Source organism: Oryx dammah, unplaced genomic scaffold, assembly GCF_014754425.2.
Source record: "Oryx dammah isolate SB20612 unplaced genomic scaffold, SCBI_Odam_1.1 HiC_scaffold_23, whole genome shotgun sequence".
Classification (NCBI taxonomy): Eukaryota; Metazoa; Chordata; class Mammalia; order Artiodactyla; family Bovidae; genus Oryx; species Oryx dammah.
The window spans coordinates 41641346-41668601 of record NW_024070207.1 but is presented as its reverse complement, the minus strand read 5'-3'; positions in this window follow the sequence as shown (position 1 = coordinate 41668601).

Here is a 27256-nt window from a genome sequence, read left to right as displayed (position 1 = left end):
TTTTCCCATTTGTGTTTTTCAAGGCCAGGTTAACCTTTCGAAGCAATCTGTTCCTGGTGTTACCCTACTTATTGAACCATACATGTGTTCATTCTTACAATCAACGTTTATTGAACTCCTACCACATGCAAGTAGAGTAATTAACTCTAGAGACAGGTGAAAAGCCCAAATCCCCAATTCAATGCATTCACAAGATGGCCAAAGTAAAACTACTGTGGCCAGAATCTCAACATCATGATAAAAGTTCTTGGTCCAAAGAAATCAACACAACTGTAAAATCTTCTAACCATCAATGACTGTTTCTAAATAAATGAACTTTAACCGAACTATGAGGAATCAAAGAAGAGAAGTTCAAGAAAGATGATAGAGCTAGGAAATTTCCTCTGGTGTATATTTAAGAACTATTCTATGTCTAGGATCTAGCTTAAGCATAAAAACATTTTGGACATTTCTCCATGAAAGTTTGGGAATGGGGAATGGGCTGCTGTTGCTGATGCTGAGTCGCTTCAGTCGTGTCCGATTCTGTGTGACCCCATAGACGGCAGCTCACCAGGCTCCCCCATCTCTGGGATTCTCTAGGCAAGAACACTGGAGTGGGTTACCATTTCCTTCTCCAATGCATGAAAGTGAAAAGTGAAAGTGAAGTTGCTCAGTCGTATCCGACTCTTAGCGACCCCATGGCCTGCAGCCCGCCATGCTCCTCCATCCATGGGATTTTCCAGGCAAGAGTACTGGAGTGGGATGCCATTGTCTTCTCCAGGGGAATGGGCTAGGGGAACATTAATCCCTTCTAGAATTTTATGATTCTGAAACTCCTTAAGCAAAGCAAAGACAAGTCAAAGGCTGATTTGGAGAGCTATTAGTGATTTATTAAATTATCTTTAAGTTTTCTAGATTGCAGAATGGGAAACAAGGTTACATTTCTGAACAAACTAAGAAAGCATAAATACATCCATTTCTAAATAAAATATTCCCAAGCATAGTCACAAGGTATTAAGAAGTCAATATTGACAAAAGTGTGGATAAAACTAAATATCCAAAGAATTATAGTGGCCATCTAAGTTCTTCTAGGTCAACATTTGCTTCCAAGAAAGCAATGACTTCATGTGCTTTGTGTGGTACATATTTAATTTCACATTTATTTTATGGTTGCCTGTTTACCTGTCCTAAAAGACACATGATAAAATCCAAATCCTAATAGAAGCAGAGCTTATATCTTCCTGACACCTCTCCAGAAAATCATTACACGGCTACCTCAATTGGATATTCAAGCACTGCACAATGTGGATGGATGAAGGAAATGGGAATGTTGATCTCTCACAGTGAAACTAGAATTTTGAGAGTAGGATGTGAAAACCCTTCAACACAAAAGAATAAGTCAAGTGTATGAGCTAGACCAAAATTTTGCTGCATCAAATATTTCTGGAATTAGATATTTTTATAGTATTATTATATAAAGCATTTTGTTGGAAAAGCATTTTTTGGTCAGTCAGTCAGTCAGTTCACTCTCTCAGTCATGTCCAACTCTTTGTGACCCCATGGACTGCAGCATGCCAGGCTTCCCTGTCCATCACCAACTCCTGGAATTTACTCAAACTCATGTCCATTGAGTCAGTGATGCAATCCAACCATCTCATCCTCTGTCATCCCCTTCTCCTTCTGCCTTCAATCTTTCCCAGCAGCAGGGTCTTTTCAAATGAGTCAGTTCTTTGCATCAGGTGGCCAAAGTATTGGAGTTTCAGCTTCAACATCAGTCCTTCCAATGAGTAGTCAGGACTGATTTCCTTTAGGATGGACCGGTTGGATCTCCTTGCAGTCCAAGGGACTCTCAAGGATAGGATTTAATGCCAAGACTAAAATTGATACATGCTTTAGTCAAATATTTAATTCTCACTATATTTGTTACCTGAGTCATTCACTAAGATAATATAAGAACATCTTTGGTTCCATATACGTGAGTCATGTTAGAATTTTGGAGCTTTAAGAACACTGCAAATATATAGCATCTGCCCAAACGTAATTACAGTGGTGTTTCACAAACACAGTGAGGAATTCTCTACAGCCTGTTTTCCAGGGTTAAAATTTAGATATATATTCTGAAACATTTCATATAAAATATAAGCTTGGAGAGATTTTTGTGTATATGTATTAAATTTCTTTAAAATTACTACCTATAATTTTTTACTACAGAGCCCTAAAAGTTATTCTTTTTTTAACTATTCCAATTTATGGCAGGATGGGGAGAGGAAGAAATTTACATTGACATGAAATAATATGACATATTGATAATCTTGCATTTGGTAAATTTTTCATCAATATTTGTTGATTTTTTTTACTCCTCATTAAAATATAATACAAACTTAGAAAACTTCGTCTAAAAAAAAAAGAAAGAAAACTTCGTCTAACAGCAAGTTTAATCATTAGAAAGCCCTGAAATGAGAAATTGGATTTTAAAAATTTGTGTCTTAAAGTAACAGATTCGTTTATACAGTTTTTTAGGGATGATGAAGAACAATGTGTTGTAATTAGAGTATGCCTCCTGGCGTAAACAGCAGTCAGTCTTCTAGAACACAAACCACAGTGCTTCGCAGAGAAACACAATGAACAAGCAGGTACCTGATTCATACTTTGTAACTTAGGACTTTCTCATAAATCAATTCTGAGGTTCATTTCTGTTTTTCAATAACCACTTATAACAATGATATTTTAGCTGATCGCCTGGTTCCAGACATGAAGGAGAACTTGCACTGGTTGCTGGCTCCTTCTCCTAAGCACAAGCCTGGAAGGATCCAGAAGTGTGTCTGTGTTGAGGGGAGGGAGGTTGTGGATCCCAGAATCCAAAATGAAAATTGTGAGGCATTCCTAGGGACAGAGAAAGTGGTTGGATGCCACCATCGAGGGCAGACGGGGTGGGGGTGAGTCTAGAGCCACCTGTCACAGAGAGACAAATGGCTGACCATAGCTTTCCAAAATGCTGGTAGATTTTTCAGTCTCACCAGTGTTTTGCTGGGAAGATCTTTTTTGGTCATGGCATCATGGCAGAATACAAAACAATAGGAATAGCACCAGTCAGAAGACTCGGGGTAACATCTGGATAGCACTCAAGCACAGCTGTCATCAGGACCAGATAATCATAGCCTTGGGAAGAGGCATTCCATTTCACTTCAATCTTGTGGATCAATTGTTCAAAACCCAGGGGAAAGAGCAATTCCCAGGAGAGAGGTAGAGCGAGGTTGCTTGAGGGTCAGGGTCATTTGAGCAGTGGAGACACAAGAAACAGAGAGAAAGTTTAGGTTTTAACCCAGAGGTTATTATGTATAAACTCAGAGGTTTCCCCCGCCAAGTGCACACACATACACACACACTCACACATACATACCCTCACATATTAATGCATAGTGCATAGTAGGAGTCAGGTGGTGAGCGAAGTTACAGATAAGCAAGAAAGCCTGGCTAAAATGAACTATGTGGTAACAGATTAGAGTTGGAGATAAATAAGTGTAAACTCATGTTTACATTAGTAGAGATACTGATATTTATAGATCTGTGAGTTAGTATCCATACATATATTTCCCGGCTCTATCATCTGAGAGGGTCTAGGAGAAATGACACTCCAATAGGAACAAGTATAGACTCCAGACATTGGTTTCTAGTATCATTCTCTAATAAAAGGAACCAGGACACCTTGGAAGATGATTCATTCTAGGGCTGGGGCAGGGAATATGCAAAATGAGCCTGGAGCATCTTGTAGTAACAAAGAGTAAGAAGTGTTTTTAAAAAACACACAATCATTATGTCAAAGAGTCACAGGAGGCAGCTGAAAGAGCTCTGAAGGGTCAAAGCTGGAACAATTTGAAGAACAAAATCATGCATGAGTAAAAAACTATTTAAAATGGTGAATATTCCAATGAATTTTAATGTAACAGAGTGCATATTTCATTGATATAATTTCAGATTCCACTATGCCACTTACCTTTAAGAAACTACTTCTTGTCAAGCTTTGGTATATTATCAAATTAAAATATTCATCACTACCTTAAAAAGCTAATGAAGTAGCCCTCCCTTCCAATCTCATTTCTTTGTGAGGCTAAATTATCTTCATATACTTCCACCAAGCCATTTATTGCAACAGATTGTATGTAGAAGCAGTTATGAGAATACAACTAGTTTGTATGAAGTCAAACCTTAAAGGAATTTCCAAAAATATGAAACAATGCCACTGGTAGCGCTAAATTTTCAGGCTTCAGCAATACGTGAACTGTGAACTTCCAGATGTTCAAGCTGGTTTTAGAAAAGGCAGAAGAACCAGAGAACAAATTGCCAACATCCGCTGGATCATGGAAAAAGCAAGAGAGTTCCAGAAAAACATCTATTTCTGTTTATTGACTATGCCAACGCCTTTGACTGTGTGAATCACAATAAACTGTGGAAAATTCTGAAAGAGATGGGAATACCAGACCACCTGACCTGCCTCTTGAGAAACCTGTATGCAGGTCAAGAAGCAACAGTTAGAACTGGACATGGAACAACACACTGGTTCCAAATAGGAAAAGGAGTACGTCAAGGCTGTATATTGTCACCCTGCTTATTTAACTTCTATGCAGAGTACATCATGAGAAACGCTGGGCTGGAAGAAACACAAGCTGGAATCAAGATTGCCAGGAGAAATATCAATAACCTCAGATATGCAGATGACACCACCTTTATGGCAGAAAGTGAAGAGGAACTAAAAAGCCTCTTGATGAAGGTGAAAGAGGAGAGTGAAAAAGCTGGCTTAAAGCTCAACATTCAGAAAACTAAGATCATGGCATCTGGTCCCATCACTTCATGGGAAATAGATCGGAAACGGTGGAAACAGTGTCAGGCTTTATTTTGGGGGGCTCGAAAATCACTGCAGATGGTGATTGCAGCCATGAAATTAAAAGACGCTTACTCCTTGGAAGGAAAATTATGACCAACCTAGATAGCATATTCAAAAGCTATTCAAAGAGACATTACTTTGCCAACAAAGGTCCATCTAGTCAAGGCTATGGTTTTTCCAGTGGTCATGTATGGATGTGAGAGTTGGACTGTGAAGAAAGCTGGGTGCCGAAGAATTGAAGCTTTTGAACTGTGGTGTTGGAGAAGACTCTTGAGAGTCCCTTGGACTGCAAGGAGATCCAACCGGTCCATCCTAAAGGAGATCAGTCCTGGGTGTTCATTGGAAGGACTGATGCTAAAGCTGAAACTCCAGTACTTTGACCACCTCATGCGAAGAGTTGACTCATTGGAAAAGACTCTGATGCTGGAAGGGATTGGGGGCAGGAGGAGAAGGGGACGACAGAGGATGAGATGATTGGATGGCATCACTGACTCGATGGACATGAATTTGAGTGAACTCTGGGAGTTGGTGATGAACAGGGAGGCCTGGCGTGCTTCGATTCATGAGGTTGCAAAGAGTCGGACACAACTGAGCGACTGAACTGAACTGAATTTCTCTTGACACCTGCATAGTGCTAGATTTGCTTTTGGTAGCACTGGGGTATCACCTTATCCTTCTTTAATGTCTCTTACCACATTATTCCAGATGATAAAGTGAAGTGAAGTCACTCAGTCGTGTCCGACTCTTTGTGACTCCATGGACTGTAGCCCACCAGGCTCCTCCACCCATGGAATTTTCTAGGCAAGAGCACTGGAGTGGGTTGCAGTTTCCTTCTCCAGGGTATCTTCCAGACCCAGGGTTCAAATCCGGGTCTCCTGCATTGTGGGTAGACGCTTTACCGTCTGAGCATACCTATCTCTAAATAATCCTCTTCTGCTTCATTCACTGCCATTCTCCTCGCTTCCTCGCTCAGTCCCTAGCCATTAGCTCTTCTCTCTGTATGCTTATTTCCTAAGACAGATTGCTACTCCCCATCTTCATCTATATTTTAGCACCTTTTAAACATCTTTTTGGTTTTAGGCACTCTTATCTCAAAGGTCTCACTTCATATCATATCAAATATATTAAAAAATACTCACATTCTACATTACATACCATGTATATATTATATGCATTGAGTAATGCTCACCTTGCTAAATTCATTCTCTGTATCAAGTGATATGATCATGTGGGTTAGTCTATCAATATGGTAAAATACATATGTGCTTGAGGGCGTGCTAAGTTGCTTCAGTTGTGTCTGACTCTTTGTGACCCTATAGACTGCAGCCTGCCGGGCTCCTCTGTCCATGGGATTCTCCAGACCAAAATACTGGAGTGGGTTGCCATGCCCTCCTTCAGAGGTTTGATCCAGGGATCAAACCTTCATCTCTTAGGTCTCCTGCATTAGCAGGCAGGCTCTTTACCACCAGTGCTACCTGGGAAGCCCAGAATACATATATTGATTTTCAAATACTGAACAAGCCTTGCATTCCCAAAATAGACTCCACTTGGTCGTGTTATATTATTTTATCATATATTGCTGTATTCAGTTTGGTAATATTTTGTATTTTGCCCCTATATTTATGAGAGAGACTGGTCTATAGTTTTTTGTGTTTTTTTTTGCTTGTGTTCTCTTTTTCAGGATTTCGCTACAGAGGAATGTTGGCCTCATAAAATGAGTTGGGGAAGGTTTCCTCCTCTTCTATTTTCTGGAAAAGTTGTGTAGAATTAGTTTTATTCCTTCTTTAAACATTTGATAGAATTTGCCAGAGACATTGTCTAAGTCTGGAGATTCCTTTTTTTGGAAAATTTTAACTGTGAACTCATTTTATTTAATAAGATTATCAAGTTATCTGTTTCTTTCTGAGTAGGTTTTGACATTTTGGAAACTTTAAAGAATTGATCCATTCAGTTCAGTTCTGTCGCTCAGTCGTGTCCGACTCTACAACCCCATGAACCGCAGCATGCCAGACCTCCCTGTCCATCACCAGCTCCAGGAGTCCACCCAAACCCATGTCCATGGAGTCAGTGCTGCCATCCAGCCATCTCATCCTCAGTCGTCCCCTTCTCCTCCTGCCCTCAATCCCTCCCAGCATCAGGATCTTTTCCATTGAGTCAGCTCTTCGCATAAGGTGGCCAAAGTATTGGGAGTTTCAGCTTCAACAGTCCTTCCAATGAACACCCAGGACTGATCTCCTTAGGATGGACTGCCTGTATCTCCTTGCAGTCCAAGGGACTCTCAAGAGTCTTCTCCAACACCACAGTTCAAAAGCATCAATTCTTCGGTGCTCAGCTTTCTTTATAGTCCAACTCTCACATCCATACATGACCACTGGAAAAACCATAGTCTTGACTAGACGGACATTTGTCGGCAAAGTAATGTCTCTGCTTTTTAATATGCTGTCTAGGTTGGTCATAACTTTCCTTCCAAGGAGTAATCATCTACATCTAAATAATTAAATTTATGTGCACAGTCATTTGTAGTATTCCCTTATTATCCAGTTAACACTGGTGATGTTTGTTGTGATATTTTCTCTTTTATGCGTAGTATTTGTCTTATTCTTTTTCTTTGTCAGTCTAGTTAGAGATTTGCCATTTTTATTCATCTTTTTATTAAAAGCATAGTTTTGGTTTTACTGTGTTTCTCTGTTGCTTTTCTGTTTTCAGTTTCAATGATTTCTGCTATTATTCCCTTCCTTCTACTTTGGCTTTATTTTGTTATTCCTTTTTCCAGTCTTATAAATTCAAGGTTTAGATTATTGATTTGAGAACTTTTTTCTAAAATAATCACTTAAAGCTGTATTTTTTCCTCTTACCATAGTTTTAGGAACACACCACAAATTTTGATATGCTGTATTTTTATTTTCATTTAATTCAAATTATGTTCCATTTCCCCTAGGGCTTCCTCTTTATCACATGGATTATTAAGAAACATATAGAACTTCCCTGGTGGTCCAGTGGTTAAGAATCCGCCTGCCAATGCAAGAGACATGGGTTCAATCTCTGGGTCAGGAAGTCCCCTGGAGAAGGAAATGGCACACCACTCTAGTATTCTTGCCTGGGAAAGCCCATAGACAGAGTAGCCTGGCAGGCTACAGACCATGGGTTTGCAAGAGTTGGACATGACTTAGCGACTAAACCACCACCAGCATTTGAAATTGATATAGCTGTAAATGTACATTGCAAACTCTAGGGCAACAACTTTAAAAACTTCTTTCAAAGAAGTATAATTGATATGTCAAGAGAGAAGAAAAAATGGAATCACATTAAATGCTTAATTAAAACCAGAGAAGGCAGAAAAATAGAGGAAGACAAAGAGTATTTGCCCTTATTTATTGAACCATGGTTATAATAGATGCTTCAAAGTATTGTCATAATTCCAACATCTGTGTCATTTTACAGTTGGAATCTGATGATCATTTTGTTTTTTCTCTCGCACATTGAGGTTCCCAATTTTTCATATGCTGAGTAATTTTGGATTGCATCTTGCACTTTTTGAACATGAGACTCTGGGTCTTGTTTGATTTCTAAGGAAAAGATTGTGGTTTTGTGTTTATTTCTGTATTGTTTTGGTTTTGCTTTAGAAGTTAATAGGCCTGGTTCGGTTTGGGGTACAAGTTTCAAACCAACTTCTCTGGGCTGTGGTTCCAGGGTCAGTTTAGTTTTCGGAGCATTTGCAGTGTTATTTGGATCTGTCTTGCGTATACACCACTCAGTGGCCACCCTGAGACTAGGCAATGGTCTAATGGTCTTTGGCATATGCCTCAGAGGTGTGCCCAGGCATCTCTCCACTTTAAGGAGGATCTCTCTCCCTGACAAGTGTCTGCCTCTCTGGGTCCCTTCCTCACAGACCTCTGGCCAGAAAGCTGGGGAGCTCTGATGCAACCCTTCCAATTGTGTGCATATGGCAGGTAGGGGAAGAAAAATCTTTTCCCTCTACCCTCCTAAGGAATAGCCTGGGGCCCCTGTAACAAGAAATAAATTTACAAGCAGAAACTTTACAAATTTAGTACAGGTTTTACATGACATGGGAGCCTTCAAAAGTAAATTAAGACCCGAAAAAGAAGTTGAACCTGAGTGTTTTCATGCTATTCTTGATGAAGAGTGGAAAGTCCTGGGAAAATGTGAAAGGACAAAATAAGGGTAAGAGCCAAGTGTGGTTAACTGGGGCAAACAGCAAGGTCTGTTCATTTTAAATGCCTTTGAGCATCCCTCTATCTTGGGAGGTAAAGATGCTCTCCTGCTCCAGGTATAGCGAGGTAACCTGTCACTTGAGGCTTTGATGACCTGCTTCAGGGAAAGGTCAGAAGACCCTTCCTGCACCTGCCACTTCTCAAATTCCTTCAGCTTTAAATATTCAAATGCCGAGTTGCCTTGTTTTGGGGTAACACATCTGAACTCTTCAGGGGCCAAGAGGTAGGATAGCAGAGAGAGAAATAATATTTATTTACTCCACACTCTTGGGACCATAGTCCTTCCACATTGCTGGTGCAGGGTTGAATCTGGGTAGTTTTCAAAACAGGCAAAGATGTCTTTGGCATTCTCCTACCATTTACCTAACATCTATCTCTCTGGTTTGAGTTAGTTTAGATGACATCTAAAGTCCCTTCCCACAGAGAGGCTCGTTTTTAAGTAATTCAAAGTTGTTAATAGCACAGTACCTGGGGTTCAGAATACCTTTGCTTGAAAGTGTTAGTCACTCAGTCATATCTGACTCTTTGAGACTCCATGGACCGTAGCCCGACAGGCTGCTCTGTCATGGGATTTCCCAGGCAAAAATCCTGGAGTGGGTAGCCATTCCCTTCTCCAGGGGATCTTCCTGACTTAGGGATCGAACCCATGTCTCCTGCATTGCAGGCAGATTCTTTACTGTCTGAGCCACGAGGGAAGTTCACACACCATTTTTATTTAAATCCTGTTTACTAACTGGGTTTGACCTTAGCAGAATTGCTTAAATTACCAGTACCTTGCTTTCCTCTTAACAGTGCTTACCTCCTGGTGTTGCTATGCATTTTAAATGAGATATTGCATATAAAGTACCTAGCACAGTGCCTGACAGATAGAAATAGCAAATGCTTAATAAATGGAAGCTGTTAGGTTTTTTCTTTTTATTTTTTTATTGAAGGATAATTGATTTACAGAATTTTGTTTTCTGTCAAACTTCAACATGAATCAGCCATAGGTGTACATATATCCCCTCCCGTTTGAACCTCCCTCCCATCTCCCTCCCCATTCCACCCCTCTAGGCTGATACAGAGCCCCTGTTTGAGCTTCCTGAGCCATACAGCCAATTCCCATTGGCTATCTATTTTACACATGGTGATGTAAGTTTCCATGTTACTCTTTCCATATATCTCACCCTCTCCTCCTCTCTCTCCATGTCCATAAGTCTATTCTCTATGCCTGTTTCTCCATTGCTGCTCTGTAAATAAGTTCTTCAGTACCATTCTTCTAGATTCCATATATTTGTTAGAATATGATATTTATCTTTCTCTTTCTGACTCACTTCACTCTGTATAATAGGTTCTAGGTTCATCCACCTCATCAGAACTGACTCAAATGCATTCCTTTTTATGGCTGAGTAATATTCCATTGGGTATATCTACCACAGCTTCTTTATCCATTCATCTGTGGATGGACATCTAGGTTGCTTCCATGTTCTAGCTACTGTAAATAGTGCTGCAATGAACAATGGAACACATGTGTCTCTTTCAATTTCGGTTTCCTCAGGGTATATGCCTAGGAGTCAGATTGCTGGGTCATAAGGTGGTTTTATTTCTAGTTTTTTAAGGAATCTCCATACCGTCTTCCATAGTGGCTGTATCAATTTACCTTCCTACCAACAGTGCAAGAGGGTTCCCTTTTCTCCACACCCTCCCCAGCATTTATTGTTTATAGACTTTTGGATGATGGCCATTCTGACCAATGTGAGGTGATATCTCATTGTAGTTTTGATTTGCATTTCTCTAATAATGAGTGATGCTGACCATCTTTTCATGTGTTTGTTAGCCATCTGTATGTCTTCTTTGGAGAAATGTCTGTTTAGGTCTTTTTTACACTTTTTGATTGGGTTGTTTTTCTGGCATTGATTTGTATGAGCTGCTTGTATATTTTGGAAATTAATCCTTTGTCAGTTGTTTCATATACTATTATTTTCTCCCATTCTGAGGGTTGTCTTTTTACCTTGCTTATAGTTTCCTTTGCTGTGCAAAAGCTTTTAAGTTTAATCAGGCTCCACTTGTTTACTTTTGTTTTTATCTCCATGACTCTAGGAGGTGGGTCATAGAGGATCATGCTGTGATTTATGTCATCGAGTGTTCTGCTTATGTTTTCCTCTAAGAGTTTTATAACTTCTGGTCTTACATTTAGGTCTTTAATCCATTTTGAGTTTATCTTTGTGTATGGCATTAGGAAGTCTTCTAATTTCATTCTTTTACATGTAGCTGTCCAGTTTTCCCAGCACCATTTATTGAAGAGTCTTTGCCCCGTTGTATATTCTTGCCTCCTTTGTCAAAGCTAAGGTACTAATAGGTGCATGGGCTATCTTGTTCCATTGGTCTATATTTCTGTTTTTGTGCCAGTACCATACTGCCTTGATGACTGTGGTATAATCTGAAGTCAGGAAGGTTGATTCCTCCAGCTCCATTCTTCTTTCTCAAGACTGCTTTGGCTATTCAGGGTCTTTTGTGTTTCCATATGAATTGTGAAATTTTTTGTTCTAGTTCTGTGAAAAATGTCATTGGTAATTTGATAGGGATCACATTGAATCTGTAGATTGTGTTTGATAGTATAAGCATTTTCACAATATTGATTCTTCCTACCCAGGAACATGGAATATCTCTCCATCTGTTTATGTCATCTTTGATTTCTTTCATTAGTGTCTTATAATGTTCTGTGTACAGTTCTTTTGTCTCCTTAGGTAAGCTTATTCCTAGATATTTAATTCTTTAATAAATGGAAGCTGTTAGTTTTTTAACTAAAGGAGAAACTTTTCTGTTCTGGGACAAATTTCAAATTTGTTTTATTATTATTTTTGTGTTTTTATTAAGCAAGAATATTATAGTATGTATAAAGTGCTTCTGAATTTTAGCACACAAGTTCCAATATGGCTTTAAACTGCCACATAATACTTATATACACCAGCACACATACATATCCTATTGAATGTATGAATTTGAATTGTGTCAGATCAAAGGTATAGAGTCTGATTACAGTAGGATTCTATTTTATTTGCATTCACTACTTTTCAAAGTATCAATTCTGGTGATAAACATTTATTTTTTTGATATTGGACATGTTTACTGGCATAATTATGCTAAACCTATTTAATTCTTATTTAGGATTTATTCATGTGTATGTTTATTTTTTAAGACAATAATTTTTTTTAGCAAGGCACAAAGTCCAAAGTGATTTAAAGAAGAAATATAGGAAATATGATGTTGATCTTCATGCTTCCAGAACACAACTGAGTAATAGTAATAATAACAACTTGTATTTGAATATTGCTTTTATAATTTCCAAAGCGTTTTCACATAGCCCTTTCTGAAATTTAGTTTAATTGCATGTTTCAGTCCCAATAGTGAAAAATCTGATTCCACTTTAAAAATGAACTGAAAAAGTAAATCTTTCATTTTTACACAATAGTATTTTTATTTTTACTAAAAGGGCTACACTTGTGTCATGGACAGAAAACTACCCACAATCTCAGTGGTATGACTCCTTTTTTCTCCATAAAATTACGTGGAGGACAGAAAATCATTTTCACAGTAGGCATCACACAAATTAATGTAAGAGATAAGAAACAAACAGCTTATTTAAACTTTGAAGGTAATTTAAATACATTTAGTATTTTTACATTGGTAGATGCATTCAACAAACAATTGTTAAATGAATGACAGGTGGAACTTTCTCATCAAATTAAAAGATTACTTGCAAGACGAAGAGAGTATGAAATTTAATTTTTGCCAAACATTTATGAATATGTTTCTCTTTCTGGCTCAATACAACAGCCTGATGCTCAGCTTTTGCTGGCCAGCTCTTGCCTATCAAATAGGGTACACTTGCTTGCCATTTCACATTCTCCATTCTCAGACCCAGTCTGATCTCCTACCACTCCCCTGCTCAAATCCTGGACACCAGCCCACCTTGACTGTTTATTTTTCCATGGACATAGTCAGGGCTTGCCAGGTAGCTCAATGGTCAAGAATCTGCCTGCAATGCGGGAGATGCAGGAGACAAAGGTTTGATCCCTGGGTTGGGAAGATCCCCTGGAGAAGGAAATGGCAACCCACTCCAGTATTCTTGCCTGGGAAATCCCACAGACGGAGGAGACTGGCGGGCTACAGTCCACGGGGTTGCCAAGAGTCGGACATGACATCATGCACATGTGATGTGGACAGTCACACTCCCCAGCTCAGGGCCTCTGTTCATGCATTTTCCTTTGCTAGGATATCTCCAGCATACTCGTGGAATCCTACCCAATTTGTGTGTATGTGTGAAACAACCATTTATTCATGTTCGTGAATTCCGTGAGTCAGAAATGCAGACAGGCACAGCAGACATGACTTATCTCGACTCCACCATGACAAGACCTCAGTTGGGAAGACTTGAATGGCTGGGGTGGTTGAATGACTCAGTGAAAGAATGTCCAGGGATGTCTTCACTCACTGGAAATTGCCCCACTGAAAATTTCACTCACATCTGATGCCTGGGCTAGGTTGATTGAAAAATGCCACTCAACTTGGCTGTCAACAAAAGCACCTAAACAAGTATGCCCCATGTGACCTTGGTTTCCCATAGCATGGTACCCTTGAGACTCCAAAAGTGAGTATCTCAGTGAAAAAAAACAAAACAAAAACAAAAACCCTTACCCATTCTTGAACACCCCACTCAAATGCCATTTCCTCCATATGAAACTTCTCCTTATTTTTCCCTTAACCAGATGTGTTTACTCTCTTTCGAATTTTCACTGTAGTTTCTTTGTGCTTTTCCTTAAGCACTTTTCTTATTCTGCCTTGGTTTTACAGCCATCTTAATGTTTATTTTTATAGTCATCCTATGTTCCTTTGTGTTTCCTATGAACACTTTGAGGGCAAGAACTAGGTTTTATTCATCTATGTATTCTCTAAAGCAACTAATAAGGTACCTTTCTGGCATATTGTACATGCTGAACAAATATCTACTGAATCAAAAAGGAAAGAAAAGCTAATTTCCTAATCCTCCATTAAGTATTCAATTTCTTCAATATCCACTTAAAAAAAACTCACACTTTTACTTGACATATATATGTGTCTGAGAGTATCATGAATTATGTCAAGCCATAATAATCAAACAAACAGAAATACCATTTGGCAGTTGGCAAACAGGAATCGGGTAACCATTGTGAAGTGGTTATTTCCAATCAACCATGCATCCATGGATGGTTTGTGAACCATGGTTAATTTAATATCCACACTTGCTTATTAGAAGTATTCAGCCTCTTGCTATAATCAACTTGTTTATATATTTACAAGTAATGACTTTCTGGTTATTTTAATTAAGAAACCCTTCATTCATTAGAATTCTGTTGACTAATATAATCCCTTCCAATGGGGGAAACTAGTATTTATAGCAGTTGTAGGAAGAGCAGGTTGACAAATTGCCACAGACATCCACGATGAGGTCTTGATTAACCTGTTAATGGATGAATTAAAATCAGATAAACATTCTGGAGAGCAATTTTGCAATATATATCAACTGATATAAAATTGTGCATATCCTTTGACCCAGTGATTTCTCTTCTAGGAATCTATCCTTGACACTTGCACAAAGATAGGAACATGATAGTAATTGAAGCATTGGCCATAAGAATATATATTCGGAAACAACATAAATGTGTATCAATGGAGCATTGGTAAAATAAATGATGGTACAGCTATGAAGTGGATTGTTACATAGCTGTTAAAAAAACTGAGGAAAATCTATATGCAATAACACTGAAAGATATTCATATTTTATTGGTAATCAAAGGAATTTGCAGGACAATATGTATATTCTGGTACCATTTCTGTTAAAAAAAAAAAAAAAAAAACAACATGTGCTTATAAATTACAGAAATTTAACCAGGACCAGAGTTGTGGTGTTAAGGTGGGGAGGGGGAGAAAAAACAGAGGTAGAAGAGAAGCCTGAGTTATACTTAGCAGTTCTGAGAATCAAAAACATATGTCATCAATCTTCCTCAAAAATATAATTCAAAAATATAAGTCAAGGAGCTCCTCCCCTTTTCTGTCAGTCTGTCTCCAAGTTGGTGAGCCACAAATCTCCATTCTCTCTGAGTGACCTGTTGTTTTGGCTGCACTACATGGCTTGTGGGATCTTAGTTCCCTGACCTTAGTTCCCTGGCTTGAACGCAGGCTCGGGTAGTGAGAGTGCCAAGTCCTAACCACTGAACCACCTGGAAAGTCCCTAACTAACCTCTTTCTTGGCAGTCAGTCCAGAGTCAGTTTTCAGGCTACTGATGCTAACTAATTATGTCAACTCTGTCTCGCCAACTTTGTCAATTTTCTCTTCCTTTCTTTTCCTTTCTACTTTCTCTACCTGGTAGCCCAAGCCTTTATCACCTCACCCCTCAATTATTGCAGTTTCTCTCAGCCTGTAGTTTCTCTTCCCAGCCCACAAACCTTCCCTCTATCCTATACAGAGCTTTCCTAATCCCCTGCAGGGTGCCAGCCCAGTCTTCAGCACTTTCCACTGTAACATGTCCCAATTCCAGAGGATGGCTGGGCAGTCGGTGCCCTCCCACAGCCTGGCCCAGACTACAGTGCCTGGTGTAACTTCCAGGATGCCAAAAGACGATGGGCTGAACTTCCGTGATCACGAGGACCTCTATCTGGAAGGTCCTGCCTGCCCTCCCAGCTCACCAGCACTATTGTGAGAACCCACTTATTTTTATGGGCCCCAGCAATGTCTTCCTCATCATTTTTCAGTAAGTCCCTAAGCTATGTGGAAGCTCCCTAAGAGTGGAAACGATTGTCTTACACTGATTAATAATGTAACCTGAATCTCCTTAGGCTTTGCCAGCCTGTGGGTACACTGCTGCTGCTGCTGCTGCTAAGTCGCTTTAGTTGTGTCCAACTCTGTGCGACCCCAAAGACGGCAGCCCACCAGGCTCCCCGTCCCTGGGATTCTCCAGGCAAGAACACTGGAATGGATTGTCATTTCCTTCTCCAATGCATGAAAGTGAAAAGTGAAAGGGAAGTTGCTCAGTCGTATCCAACTCTTCACGACCCCATGGACTGCAGCCCACCAGGCTCCTCCGCCCATGGGATTTTCCAGGTAAGAGTACTGGAGTGGGGTGCCATTGCCTTCTCCGGTGGGTATACTAGGGTTCCAAAAAATCTTTACTTCCCTGACTTTTGTTCCTATCTGCTCATGTGGGCCCCTGGCCTCCTGCGAAGTGCCCTTCAGGTGTCCCTGGGAGTCTCTGGACAGCATCTCACCTCATGACCAAGCCCCGGTCAGCTGTCCAGGTCTGCTTCCAGGTGACACACACCATTCCTTTCTCCATTGCCTGCTCTCGACCCCTGCGGGCACCAAGGCACCCCACTGGGCACCACTGCTGCTTCCACTGGATACCACCGTGTCCACTAGGCACCAACCCCCTGCAGACACTCCTACCATTATATATTTCTTGCAATCGCCACACTGTTGTGCACCTAACAATCTCTCACATACATTAGCTGTGGAATGATATTCACTAGGACGTGCTTGGATTTGCTTTTCCAGTGGTGGAGACAGGGTGCACTGACTTATCTTCATGTTCTTTCTCCCCAGTTATCATCGGGACCAGCCTGTAGGCATTTGTGAGGTGGTTTTTCAGGGCTCAGGATACACCATTATGAGTTGTTGAGCAAAGTAACCCTACCTGCCAAGGTTGCCAGCCCAAATTAATGGGTCCTGTTCTGATGTGTTTTGATCTTTATATGGAAACTTCCTATCTCTGGGTCTTCAAAGTTCAAATCCAAGTAGGAGTTGATCTCAAGTTTCAAGAAAGGTCAGCTCGCACCTCAGACAGAGTTTCTTTGTGCCCATCTGCTAAGCCAAAGAGAGAGTTCCCTACTGCAGTTCTCACAAGGGGAGAATTGGGGAAGTAAAACAATCAAAGAAATGCTTTCTCCACAAAGAGTGGCAGAGGGCAGTGCAGCTAGGAATGAATGGACAAATGCATTGCATGCAAGTGTGGTAAAAGGATGGTCAGTTTATGAGTGTTTGTTTCTTAGTGCTTCACAGTCTTACCATGCAAATGGTTCTCAGAGGCTTTGAAGTTAAAGCTCCTGGGAAAGAGAAGTGTTCACACTTAGGGTTTCAATGCACTAGAGCCAAGGTCAAGTAAACCTAGTGGTGTGAAAGGCCACAGAGAGGCTCCAATGGTAGGAAATATTCTATCCTTATAGAAGGCAAAAGGTGACTGCGTATTCTTCAACAGTAAAAGACACACTTTCAAATCATCTAAATCAGGTTAACTTCCTGTGACAGCATGTCAAGAATAAAAGAGATGATGGTCTGAAATATGTGGCATGCTAGTGGCAGATATAACATTAGAAGTTTTCAAACTTTTTAAAATAGGAGTCAGATTTTCTCAAACGATTTTCATATAATTATTTTTGGAATCTCTAGGACACACTATGTCACATGGGTCTTGCTCAAGAGAAATACCATAAATAATTCTATACCTTTACAAAGGAGAAACAGAGAGCGATTATTTTCCTAATCAAAGGATCCTCATCCCCTTTAGAGTAATATGAGATTTAAGTTATGCAAATGTATTTTCTCATAACTTTGCTTTTTGCTGCTTTTATTGTTATTTTTTAAAACCCACTTTTATGGATCCTTTTTGAATTAAAAAGTAATGCTCATCACTTAGGAGCACTTGAGATTTGCATGACAGTTTGTGCTGGTGAAGACTTTCCCCTCTCCCATCCCTGCTTCATTTGGTTCTGGCAGCCCTGTGAGGGAGGTGGTCAGAGCAGGATTTCCCACCTCTATTTTTGTTTCATCTTTACTATGTTTACTGGGCTTCCCTGGTGGTTCAGCTGCTAAAGAATCTGCCTGTAATGCAGGAGACCTGGGTTCGATCCCTGGATTGGGAAGATCCCCTGCAGGAGGAAATGGCAACCCACTCCAGTATTCTGACCTGGAGGATTCCATGGACTATAGTCCATGGGGTCACAAAGAGTCGGACACGACTGAGTGACTTTCAGTTGAACACTTTACTGTGTTAGGGGGTTTACTACACTGTGAACCTGTTCTTGCTGTAAAATGTCAAACTGATTCCAAATCTAACATATAAAACTCTGTTATCTTGTATATGACACTCACAAGTTCTCTCCATCGAGTTAAATGTATTCTAACACTGCATAGAAAAACCCACCAAGGAAGGGTAGTATATCCTATTTTCAGTCTAGAGAAGTGAATCCCACTGGGCATCACAATCATCTGAATTTGCTAAAAATATGGATTCCAGAACCCCACCCCAAACCTACTGAATCAGGATGTCTGACACTGAGAAACTTTGGGAGAGCCCATTTCAGATGGCAAACCAACTCCTGCCTCAAGGAGAGTGCTCTGCTGTCTCCAGTTCCTTCAGTTCAGGCTGTAATTTAAAAAAAAAAATTATTGGAGTATCATTGATTTAAGATGTTGTGTTACTTCAGGTGTACAATAAACTAAATCAGTTATACTTACAGCCTTTCCAGGTGGCTCTGTGGTAAAGAAACCACCGGCCAATGCAGGAGACATTAGAGACCTGGGTTCGATCCCTGGGTGGGGAAGATTCCCTGGAGGAGGGCACGGCAACCCACTCCAGTATTCTTGCCTGGAGAATCCCATGGACAGAGGAGCCTGGTGGGCTACAGTCCATGGGGTAGCAGAAGTGTCAGACATGACTGAGTGACTGACCGCAACACATATATTCATTCTTTTTTAGATTTTTTTTCCTATATAGGTCATTACACAGTATTGAGTAGAGTTCCTTATGCTATACCATAGGTCCTTATTATTTATCTATTTTATATATGGTAGTGTGTATATGTCAAGCCCAGTCTCCCGATCTATCTCTTCCTCCCTTTTCCCCCACCCCGATAACCATAAGTTTGTTTTCTACAGCTGTGATTCTATTTCTGTTTTGTGAAGTAAGTCAAAGAAAGACAAACATCATATAATACCGCTTATATGTGAAGTCTAAAAAAAAGGCACAAATGAACTTATTTAGAGGCTGTAATTTTTAACAGAACTTGACTGAATGCTTGAAGGTGACATAGAAATGACTGAGGTAGTTGCTTCGAGCTAGTAGTTTATAACTTACAATCCACATTCAATTTCTAGCCACTTACTGGCAGTATCTTCATAGCAGGTGCCAGCTCAAAATCCACACCAACAGGAATCTTTAGAAATTCCCATGCCTAAGATTTCAGCTCCAACTCCCCTTGTTGTCATTGTTACTGTTGTTCAGTCGCTAAGTTGTGTCCGACCCCATGAATTTCAGCACACCCAGGCTTCCCTGTCTGTCCTTCACTATCTCCCAGAGTTTGCTCAAATTCATGTCCATGGAGTCGGTGATGCCATCCAACCATCTCATCCTGTGTCACCCTCTTCTCCTCCTGCCTTCAGTCTTTCCCAGCATCAGGGTCTTTTCCAGTAAGTCAGCTCTTTGCATCAGGTGGCCAAAATATTGGAACTTCAGCTTCAGCATCAGTCCTTCCAATGAATATTCAGGGTTGATTTCCTTTAGGATTGACTGGTTTGATCTCCTTGCAATCCAAGGGATTCTCAAGAGTCTTCAACACCACAGTTGAAAAGCATCAATTCTTCAGTGCTCAGCCTTCTATATAGTCCAGCTCTCATATGCTCCAGCCAAAGGAGCAACTCCTCCTTTCCTGCCATCTAAGACCATTGGCCCAGTTTCCCACCCCAGAGTGGTTGATGCTGAGATTCTCCATTTCCTCCTGGGGAAATCCTAGTTCATGGTATCTCCAGATACCATAACCCAGATAGATGATAAGGAGACCACCATCCATTTCCCATAGGCTGGCACAGACATGTCTCTAGTGAGACCAAGCGAGGCCACCTTTCACCTAGTCTAGCTAGCACTAAGCCAGCCCCAGGCTCAGCTCATCACAGCCACTCCTCCAATTTAAGGCTAAAGAAAAATCAAACCTGCACACCTCCTTTGCTTCAAACTAATCTCAATTCCAAGTCTATTGTGAGAAAAATCTCAGGGCAAAAAAACCACACCTATCTGCAGGGGGGCAGGGAATCCAAACTTAATCCAGCTTTAGAAAAAGGGAAATTGTCTAACTCTATTGGAGAGTAGTTTGTTTAAACCCAATTTACATCACCAAACAGATTGATTAGCATCACACTCTGAAGTTTCCTCCTAAACAAAGACTGAAGGCTTTTATGACAAAAGGAGCTCACTAAGGCTGAGTTCTCTCAAAGCCAGAACCTGCTACCTTTGGAGTGCATCTTGTCCTCCAATCTATACCTTATCAGCTCAAATCCCTCTTCTTCCAGGAAGCCCTCCCAGACCATTCTGGGCCACCTTGTTGTCTCCTTCTAATAAATCCCAACAGTTACTATCAATCTTATTCACCTGGCAATTGGTTATACATGGCATGGTCTCTAGACCATTCTTGGGGCTTCCCTGGTGGCTCAGAGGGTAAAGCTTCTGCCTGCAATGTGGGAGACCTGGGTTCTCTATACAAGACTATTGTAATTTTGCCTTGAACTTTTGAATTCTTTTATCATTTGAAGTGAAGTGAAGTGAAAGTCGCTTCAATCAGTTCAGTCACTCAGTCGTGTCTAACTCTTTGCCACCCCATGGACTGCAGCACACCATGCTTCCCTGTCTGTCCTTCACCATCTCCCAGAGCTTGCTCAAACTCATGTCCATTGAATCAGTGATGCCATCCAACCATCTGGTCCTCTGTCATCCTCTTCTCCTCTTGCCCTCAATCTTTTCCAGCATCAAGGTCTTTTCCAATGAGTCACCTCTTCACATCAGGTGGCCAAAGTATTGGAGCTTCAGCATCAGTCCTTCCAATAATTATTCAGGGTAGATTTCCTTTAGGATTGACTGGTTTGATTTCTTTGCTGTCCAAAGGACTCTCAAGAGTCTTCTCCAGCACCACAGTTCAATAGGGTAAATTCTTTTGTACTCAGCCTTCTTTATGGTCCAATTCTCACATGCATACATGACTACTGGAAAAACCATAGCTTTGACTTAGAGGGACCTTTGTCAGTGGTCATAGCTTTTCTTCCAAGGAGCAAGCGTCTTTTAATTTCATGGCTGCAGTCACCGTCCGCAGTGATTTTTGAGCCCAAGAAAATAAAGTCTGACACAGTTTCCATTATTTCCCCATCTATTTGCCATGAAGTGATGGGACCAGATGCCATGATCTTTGTTTTCTGAATGTTGAGTTTTAAGCCAGCTTTTTCACTCTCCTCTTTACCTTCTCTAAGAGGCTCTTTAGTTCCTCTTCACTTTCTGCCATAAGGGTGGTGTCATCTGCATATCTGAGGTTATTGATATTTCTCCCAGCAATCTTGATTCCAGCTTGTGCTTTATCCAGTCCAACATTTCTCATGATGTACTCTTGGCTTCCCAGGTGGTGCTAGTGGTAAAGAACGCGTCTGCCAATGCAGGAGACAAAAGAGACTTGGGTTCAATCCCTGAATTGGGAAGATTCCATGGGGAAGAAAATGGCAACCCACTCCAGTATTCCTGCCTGGAGAATCCCATGGATAGAGGAGCCTGGCGGGGTGCAGTCCGAGGGGTTGCAAAGAGGTGGACACAACTGAAGCAACTTAGCACTTAGCACACACACTCTGCATATAAGTTAAATAATTAGGGTGACAATATACAGCCTTGACATACTCCTTTCCCAATTTGGAACCAGTCAGTTTTTCATGTCCGGTTCTAACTGTTGCTTCCTGACCTGCATACAGGTTTCTCAGGAGGCAGGTCAGGTGGTCTGGTATTCCCATGTCTTTAAGAATTTTCCACAGTTTGTTGTGATCCACACAGTCAAAGGCTTTGGCATGGTCAATGAAGCAGAAGTAGATGTTTTTCTGTAATTCTCTTGCTTTTTTGATGATCCAACTGATGTTGGCAATTTGATCTCTGGTTCCTCTGCCTTTTCTAAATCCATTGTACATCTGGAAGTTCTTGGTTCACGTACTGTTGAAGCCTAGCTTGGAGAATTTTGCACATGACCTTGCTTGCATGGGAAAGTGAAGTTGCTCAGTCGTGTCCGACTCTTTGCAACCCCATGGACTGTAGCCTATCAGGCTCCTCTGTCCATGGGATTTTCCAGGCAAGAGTGCTGGAGTGGATTGCCATTTCCTTCTCCAGGGAATCTTCCTGACCCAGGAATCGAACCCAGGTCTCCCGCATTGCAGGCAGACGCTTTACCGTCTGAGCCAGAACTGAGTGCAATTGTGCGGAAGTTTGAGTATTCTTTGGCATATCCCTTCAATGGGATTGGAATGAAAACTGACCTTTTCCAGTCCTATGGCCACTGCTGAGTTTTCCAAATTTGCTGACATATTGAGTGCAGCACTTTAACAGCACCATCTTTTAGCATCCAGCTCAGCTGGAATTCCATCACCTCCACTGGCTTTGTTCATTGTGATGCTTCCTATGGCCCACTTGACTTTGGGCTCCAGGATGTCTGGCTCTAGGTGAGTGATCACACCATCGTGCTTATCTGGGTCATTAAGATCTTTTTTGTATAGTTCTTTTGTGTATTCTTGCTACCTCTTCTTAATATCTTCTGCTTCTATTAGTTGAGAGTTGAGTGGTGGACAGCAATAATCTAAAATACCCTGTTGCTCTCCAAAATGTCTTAAGTTTATATCATTTGTTCGGTCCTCACAACAACCCAATATGACAGGTTGTTTGTATTATCCCCATCAACAAGGACACTGGATTTCAGAAAGGTAAGCAGATGCACTGAAGTCACAGCTGGCTCACACAGAAGCAATTCTGATCTGACTCCCCAAAATGTTCTTTTATCTATTATCTTAAACTACTTCCTCAGGAGTCTATTTTGACTGGACCATTGGATCTGTGGAAAGGTGTACTGCAAAATAAGATCGGACCTAAGTGAGAAGGGCCTTATGTATCAGGCTACAAAATTTGTACTTAATTTGCCAAGCAATGGGGTGCCATTGAAGGCTCTGGAGCACAGAAATGACAGGATCAGTGTTAGGCGCTAGGAAGATTAATCTGACAGTAGGGTGTAAAACAAGAGTGGTGAGAGCCTGAAGCGGGTAGGGGAGTGGAGAAAGATTGTTAGTCAGGAAAGACAACAGTCCAGGTGAAACTGTCCTTAGAACTTGAAGGGAAGAGGCAGATTTGCAAGAAAGAAGAAGGGAAAGAGGCAGATTTGCAAGAAAGAAGAAAAAATTGAGAAGGAATGTCAACACAACCCTCCTCAGTCAATTTCTGGAGGGAAAGAAGTGAAGAAAAGGCTAATCTCTCAATATGATACAAAATGAACATAGTTTTAATTGGCACCCTCTTCCTCTTGTTTCTTCGAATTCTTATTGCCTTTCTCCCCTTGTGACTGAGCTACAGTCAGCTTACAAGGGACTCTTGCCTTAGGTGTTTCAGTTTTTCCTAAGGAACACAAACATTTAAAAGTGAGAACTGTGATTATTCCAACTTGGAGCAGAGCCAAGCAGAATTATATCTTCAGGGCTGAAATACAGTAAAACACGCCCAGTGTTTCTGCCTGGTTCAGACACTTCCGTTTGCATAATACCTGCGACAAAAATATTGAAATTAAAGGTGATATCGTGTGAATCAGGAAACTCTTTTAAAGAAAGTATGTTCCAGAAAATAAGAGATATTTAATCAAGTCAGGAATTTGGACCTAACCTAGAAGTTTAAACAAAAAGAAAGAAAAGAATGGCATATGTTTCTATTTCCTAATGAGGATCTAATCACTAATTTGAAAGATAGCTAAATCCCCAAATTAAATTTTTTTGGAAACCAGATGCAAACAGGAGCATTTTCTCTCCTACTCACTCTCTGCTCTTTCCTATCAGCCCTCCTGCAACTGGATTTTTCTCGATCTCCTTTGATTGTTTTTATTTCTATTTCTCTAGAAAAGTGCATGGTTAGATGCTACTCAAACAAATGTTATCCTCTGACCGCCAGTGAGAAAGACCCACTGAGTATCATGTTTTTACACATCAAATACATTTCCATAGCTTCAAATACTTGGAATTACTAATGTTCCCATAATGCGTTAGGGACATTGTGGTGGTATTGAAACCACAAGAAAGGAATATTATTTTATTAAGACAGGATTGGAGATGTGCTCTTTCACTGAGGGAAGAAAACACCACGGTAAAAAGCACACATGCTCTGCTTCTCTGATACCAAGGAACCCCCGAGGAAAGCTCTTCACACAAAATTTGCATAGTGCCTGGCTCCACAGCGCGCCCCTCCAGCTCACCCTTTTCCCATTTCAGGAGTCGAATGGTTAGTACCGAAAAGGTTTTACACAAAAATGGGAAGTTCTCCTATTTACTGCCTTCTGAAAGCCTTACTGTACCGTGCCTCTATTTGGTGTGCATAGGATAATAAAATCCATGTGTGAATGTTTATATTTTAAAGATGTTGTGCTCCAATATGTTCTGAGTTAGGGCTTTTGAAAATACGGTAGAGATTCCACACAATGCTAACTGAAAGGCTAATCTTCCCATTGTTACACTTTAATTAGTGAGACCTGTCATTACAACTTTTTATGATGAAAAGTATCAGGCCTTTTATCTTACTTTTAAGCCCTATTCTGAAAACAGCAGAAAAGGAACTGAAAAGACAAAGGAAATTGCATTTTATGGAACAATAAGGAGAGTCTTTAAAAATTCAGGGAAGTTCACAAACTGCCAAGGAAAACTCATTGGAGGCAGCAGTGCTAAGAAGGGGGCCGTCAACTGAGTATGCAATATTAGCAGTCAGCTAACTCCCTAATCCTCTTCAGAATCCAAGGGACAAGAAAGAATAAGAACATTTCATAACAGCAGCCTGTAAGGGTGGTCTTTCAATTGCATCTCGGAATACGTAGGAATTTAGAGATGAGTTCCAAAGCTATTAGAAAAGTCTTGGTTTGTCATACCTGTGTTCTCTTTAACATCAGGTTGGAATCAAATGACAGAAATTTATTGCATCTTGTTGACAATTTATTACATCTATTTCAGCATTTGCTACACTAAAAATTGTTCTGATAGCCCTAGTAGAAAATGTGGCACTGAAAAACACAAAAGCAGTACTTTAATTTAAAAGAAGTCTAAGAAATTGGAAGACTTACGGAATTAGTTTAAAATTAGGAAGCACAGAGTTCTTAGGAAATGGTAACTTAAAAAAATAAAAATAAAAAAGCCAGAGCCCACAGACAAAAATAGAGCTTTCTTTCTGATTTTGTACAATTATTTTCTGCAAACCTTATTTAAATAAACATGATTGTAGTTTGTCCTCAAGATAGTAGAGGTTTGATATGAATTAAGGTGCTGTTTTAAGAAAAGGTGCATGTTTTGAAAGCACGTGGAACAAAAAGACAAAGTTGAGAATGAACTTTCTGATTTTCAGAGAGAAAAATAATTGGTTGCTGCCAAAATACTTTTCCTTCACTCTTTGAGTATTATCTACTTTGGGGTTTGGGGTAGATTCAGTTGGTTTACTTTGTATCCAACTTGGAAACCAAAGCTTTAAACTGAGATGAGGGAGAGGTTTTCAAAGCAGAATAGGAAAAAGACCAGTGGGGTGGTTCTGAAAGGAGGGAAGATGCTGCCTTACCAATTCCAACACTCATGCCAATTCATTCCCTTCATCCACTCCCTACGTGCTGGTAAAAGCTGGATCCTATTTCAGAAACCCAGTTCAGTGCACACTCCAATTCTAGAGCTCTTCTCAGTTATTCTATGACAGGAGGTCCCAGTAAGAAATACAGAACTAACAAGCCACCACCAACCAGGAAAGGTCAAAAGAAGACACCACATGTCCAACCACCTCCCAGAATCCTCCTTGCTGGCATCCATCTTGACTGAGCAATGGTGAGCGACCAGGAAGGACCCTGAGTCAGAATGATTAGCTAGAGACAACCCCAAGGGGATGAGAAAAGAGGGTAATACACAAGAGGAGAGGGTGCTCACTTCTTTTTCTGTTGCAGGAAGGGGGACCCCTCCCAGGGCCAGAGAATGGGCTCTTGTCAAACACTTGAAAATGAATTGTTCGAGGAGACACAGGTGGTGAGAAAGCAAGAGACTTTATTGGGAAGGGGTGTCTGGGCAGAGAGGAAGAGGGTAAAGGGTAAAGGAATCCACCTGCTCTGCCAGGTGGCTCTCAGTCTTGGGTTTTATGGTAACAGGATTAGTTTCTGGGTTGTCTCTGGTTAATCATTCTAACTCAGGGTCCTTCCTGGTAGCTCACTGTTGCTCAGTCAAGATGGATGCCAGCAAAGAGGATTCTGGGAGGTGGTCAGACACATGGTGTCTTCTTTCGACTTTTCCTGGTTGGTGGTAGCTTGTTATTTCTGTCTTCCTTACCAGGACCTCCTGTGGTAAAATAACTCACGTAAATGGTTACTATGATACCTGGCCAAGGTGGGCAGTTTTAGTCAGTGAGTTTCCCCTAACATTTCTACCTATACCATTACTGCCCCTATTTTGTCTAGGCAGCTGGGGAAGGAGAGCCAAGTTACACCTTCGACATCTGTACTTGGGTCACCAAATACTATGATGGTGCCATCATTTGACTACATTGTGGGCTAAAGTTCAAATAGAATAATTTTAAAATAAATAAACTTTCAGTAAGGTAATCCAAGGACTCTATCACTGATTTCTAGAGAAAAAATAAACTGTGATTTTAAAATAACCTAAAACTTCAAAGGTAAATTTTGGAACAGAACTCATTTCCAACTCATTTGTTGGAAGAGCCTGTCTGGAAAAGACATGGCAGAGAGCACGTGATGGCTTAGAAAACGCCAACAAATGAAATGTCTCGACTTGCCACGTCAAGTGGGTATTTTCTTTTAATACAACAGAAAAAAAATCCTTTAGCACCCATAATGGTAAAAGTTAACTTTAGATTTGGTTTTTCCTTCCAGCTAAAGCTGTTGTAATGTCTGTCTAACAGAAGCATAAGGAAGGTGAAAGAATTATTGTTCTTACTCATTACAGAAAAAAGCAAGGGCATTATTTTCCGATTCAGGAAGTGCTAAATTCTTAAGACAGCACAGTATTTATAATGTTACCATTTTTAATATGTCATGATCATTGACACAGAAAGCTGCAGAAACCTGGAGGAGGACT